Raw genomic sequence first — 4982 nt, 5'->3', positions numbered from 1 at the left:
ATCCCATTGCAGGAATTCTGCCTGTTGATGATTGCAGTAATGGTTGAAAAAGACATCTTGGCAGACTTGAATAAAAGACTTCCACAGATTTGGAGGGCTTGAGCTATTTAACCACATGGTAATTGTAAAGACTATAAATAAAACTTAAAAATCTAGTTTGAACAGTCTTTAATAAATTATTTTAATGTGCTGTTATTGGGCTCTCCTTCAGGATATCACAAGTCTGCACTTTCAGACTGTCAGGGTGAAATGTGCTCTGTCAAATCATCAGTTTGCTTTTGTCTCACATACTGAGTGGAAGCCTTGATGCCTTTATTTGTAGATGTGGCACTTGGGGATGTGGGTTAGTGGTGGCCTTGGCAGTGCTGGGGGAATGGTTGGATTCGGTGGTCTCACAGATCCTTTCCAACCTTACCCATTCTGTGAGTCTACTGAGGCTTCATCTTTATGTGTGAAAAGCTTTGTCACCTGATGGAAAGCATATCAGAGAAGAGCCATCAGGAGAGTTGTCTGGGACTGTTCTGTCAATGTTTTTAAGATGCTGGCCCACACAGCTGATGAGCTGTATCTTTGCTTGCCCAGTTCCTCACTGAGGAAGTCCAGGACAGGGACTGCTGAGTGGAGACAGTGGCTGTGAAGGACTTAAGGCTGGACAATGTCACCCACCCAGTTCTGCTGAGGAGTCCAGTAAGTGCAGAGTGACTGGGAGTGGGCATCTGGGGAGTTCTGTGTAGATCTTCTGTTCTCAGCTGTTTGTGGTCATTGTGTGCTTTAAGATTAAAGATTCAGATTCTAGTGGAAGGTTCCCTGCCCATGGCAAGGGATTGGAATGAGATGATCTTTATGGTCACTTCCAACCCAAAGCACTCTGTGATTCTATGATTAAAATCAGCGTGGCTGGGTAGTTCCCTTACAAAGTTTGTGTTCTTTTCTTTCTTGCCATATTGTTATCAAAGAAATTATGTGAGGAATCTGTGACTCCTGGCAGAGATGGAGCTTTGGGCTGCATATTTAAATGCCTGAAGAGCAGCATGAAATCTCAGACCTTGCAGGATGTGTGGCACTTCAGTAAAAGGTCTCATGTTGGGTAACAAGTGACAGGACAAGAGGAAATGGCCTCAAGCTGCACCTGGGGAGATTCAGATTGGACATCAGGAAGAATTTCTTCCTGGAAAGGGTGGTCACGCATTGGAAGGGTCTGCCCAGGGAGGTGGTGGCGTCCCTATCCCTGGAGCTGTCCAAGGCAGGACTGGACGTGGCACTCAGTGCTCTGGGCTGGGTGACACCGGGGGGATCGGGCACAGGTTGGACTCGATGGTCTGGGAGGGCTTTTCCAACCTCAGTGATTCTGGGATTCCATGAAATATTAAGTCTAGCTCTGAGTTCCCAGATGTAGGAACAGTGGCAAAATTCAGCTTTCCTGGTTCCTAATCAGTGAATTAATGTTTGCCTTGAGCTACAATGGGGCTTGGAAATCACTCACAATATTTGCACTCGAGAGTGGGGCTGCTTGAGATGAAACACTGCATTCCTGTCGATTTTCTTCCTAATCCCAACCGCAGTGGGCACTTACAAGTTGTAGATCTCTGTCCTCTCACTGATCTCAACCCCTCCACACTGATTTTGATCTGTTGTGCACTGAGTTTTACATTTGGGTATCTTTATAAACCATGCAAAAGGCTTTTCTTACAATGAGAAAATGTTCTTCGCCATCTGTGTGCTGGAAATAACAAAAAACGCCCTTTTCCTGCTTGGTGAGAACATTTTCCATGTTACCAGTATTTGCAGGAGAACAGAATTAGGAATTTACCTTTAAAGGCAGTTAATACAGAGAAATAAGAAGGGCTTTTGAACATTTCCAATAATTTTAAAACTGCACATTATTTACTATTAGGAGGAATTTTGTAATGTTTCAGGTGTATCCCAAACCAAATAAGAACCTTCAGTTGTAGCATCAAGCAACACCCTGAAAAACAGAGTCCATATATCCTTTTACAGCTATGTTTGGAAAAGACCTTTAATTCTGGCGCTTTTTTTCCAAATTATTCATATTAACCATCCAATTGACATGGACAAGAGGAGAAGAAATAGCCAAACTTTGAGAGAAGTTGTTCTGTGTGCAAACTGAGTATGCAAAGAAAGTTTTCTCAGAAGTTTTCCAGTAACTTGTAGCACAGACATGCAGCACCAAATCTTAGGAACATCCCACTGAGCCCTTACCTACAGCTTTAGGCAGCAAAAGCCCTTTGAAAATCTGGGCTCTAGGCCCACCCTGCCAAGAGTTCTCTGTGGAAAACTCCTCCTCCTCCTCCTGCCTGGTGCTGACCGTGGCACAGCTATTTTAAAAGATGAGCTTTCCAAACGGCGTAAAGCAGGCAGGAAAAATAATGTCAGAAGCAGCAAGTGTATGAGTTCCCAGATGGTTGATTCTGGAGACCTTTCAGAGACAGGAATTCTGATTTGTGAACAGCTGGAAAGCATGGCTGGTTCCTCTCTGGTGCCATTCTGTGTGTGGTCACTTTGGAATGTGCTCTCTACGCCCTTTGAATACGTCTCAAAAGTCACATGTTATTAATGTCTCCAAACTTTGTAGTATTAAAGATGTAGGAAGGGAGTAGAAATGGAAAGTGCCTTATAAATGTGAAGAATTGTTTCCTGTGGTTTACTTATTTTGTTTTTTTCACTTCAGATTTTTTTTTCTGATGTCAGAATTTGAGCTCTACGTCTTACATTTTTGTCCCAGAAATAAATTGCTTAGAACAAATGGGACATTTAAGGGAATATTGCCCCATGTAACTTTTGTAGAGTCATTAAGGCACATTGGATTTAGTGGCACTTGTGGCTCCAAAGATATTGCCCAGAGAAGCTGTGGCTGCCCCATCCCTGGAAGTGTTCAAAGCCAGGTTGGATGGGGTTTGGAGCAATGTGGCCTAATGGAAGGTATCCCTGCCCATGGAGTGAGATGGGTTTTAAGGTCCCTTCCAACCCAAACCATTCCATGATTCTATGTTTGGTCACACAGCTCCCTGCACTTGGATAACTGGGACCTCAAAGAGCGGCCTGGACTTGTATGATTCTCTCCATGTCAGCAGTGGTTACAGACTATGAGGGAACAAACACAATTCAAAAGTTTGTCCCATTCCCAACAGAGAAAATAGCAGAAATCATCACTCAGAACCAACACTGTGTTAAGCATCCAAAAAATTATTATTAGATATTTCAAAAGAAGCCTTTTTAATAGCAATTGTTCCATGTGGGATTTTTTATTTTATTTCAGTATAAAGTATTTGGTATTTTAAGTCTTTAATTGTGTTGGCAAAAAGCCATTAAGAGGCTTTGATTTTTGGAAGCACGTCCATGTGACTGATCCGAGTGGGTTCATAATGGCTGCAAGGACTCGTCCATTAAGAGCTATTTTTAACAATGAAGTCAGAACTGTAATGTGAAAGTAAAGCTAAAACTAAACTAAAAAAAAAATTAAACTTGCAATACTCTAAAAGATTAAACTGTCCCTGTAGTTATCCTTGATGTCTTTATCCCAATTTATATTATTCCCAAACTTCTATCATCAAAACACCGCGTATGCACAGTTCTTGTGCTCCTACATTGACTGGTCAAGGTCTGGTGGGGTCTTTCTCAAAAAGCCAAGCCCTCTGCCCTCTGTTTCCCTGCTCTTCCCTGAATTCCTACGTTCATTTTTGGTTCATTGGGGTTCCCTGTGTCCTGGAAAAACTGAACATGAACCCATCATTCCACTTGTAACAGTGAAGTGTAACACAGGTCTTTGTGGTGTCCAGTAAATAGCTGGAAGGCATTAATGCTAAAACCCAGAGATAGAATCACTGAATGGATTGGGTTGAAAGGGACCTCAAAGCTCATCCTGTTCCACCCCCTGGCATGGGCAGGGACACCTTCCACTATCCCAGGTTGCTCCAAGCCCTGTCCAACCTGGCCTTGGACACTTCCAGGGATGGGGCAGCCACAGCTTCTCTGGGCAACCTGTGCCAGGGCCTCACCACCCTCACTGTAATAAACTCCCTTATATGTAATCTAGATGGAGGCTTCTTCAGTTTAAAACCATTTTCCCTTGTCCTGTTGCTACCAGGTGATAGCAGAGGTGGGTGAGCTTGTTCTGGGTCACGTAGAGGAACATGTGAGCAAACAGGGCTCACTGCAGGAGACCAGAGGGTGGGATGGGTACACAGCATCCTTGTCTGGGAGATGGGGATGAATGGAGGCGAGCAAAACTGAGAAAATTCTTTGGTGTGAGCAACTGGGATGAATCCCAGTAATGTTGAAGGACTGATGAAGCATTGCTCAGAGCTACAGGGGTGGAAGAAAATTGGAGAAAATGTGATAGTGTTTTTGGGTTGTTCAGCCTGGAGAAGAGAAGGTTCTGGGGAGACCCTAGAGCTCCTTCCAGTGCCTAAAAGGGCTCCAGGAGAGCTAGAGAAGGACTCTGGACAAGGGCCCGGAGGGACAGAACAAGGGGGAATGGCTTCCCACTGCCAGAGGGCAGGGTTAGATGGGATATTGGGAAGGAATTCTTCCCTGAGAGGGTGGAGAGGGACTGGGATGGAATTTCCAGAGAAGTTGTGGCTGCCCCATCCCTGGAAGTGTCCAAGGCCAGGTTGGACGGGGACAGTGGAAGGTGTCCGTGCCCACGGCAGGGGTGGCACCGTCAGATCTCCGAGCTCCCCCGGCGGGGCCGTTCCCGGCTCTGCGAGCGGCGGTCCCCGCGGTGCCGTTCCCGATCGCGGTCCCGCTCTCTCCCGTTCCCGGTGCCGGTGGCGGTCCCTGTGCCGTCCCCGGCGCTGTGCCGGTGCCGCTCCCGGTGCCGGTCCCGTTCCCGGTGCCGCTCCCGCTGCCGGTGCCGGTGCCGGGCGGGCCGAGGCCGCGGGGAGGGGCGGCGGTGCCACGTGACGCGCAGCCCCTTTAAAGGGCCACGGGCGGCGGGCGGCGGCACAATCACGGCTGGGGCG

The sequence above is a fragment of the Myiozetetes cayanensis genome, unplaced genomic scaffold, assembly GCF_022539395.1.
Source record: "Myiozetetes cayanensis isolate MyiCay16 unplaced genomic scaffold, myiCay2020 scf12, whole genome shotgun sequence".
Classification (NCBI taxonomy): Eukaryota; Metazoa; Chordata; class Aves; order Passeriformes; family Tyrannidae; genus Myiozetetes; species Myiozetetes cayanensis.
This window is presented reverse-complemented; position numbering follows the sequence as displayed.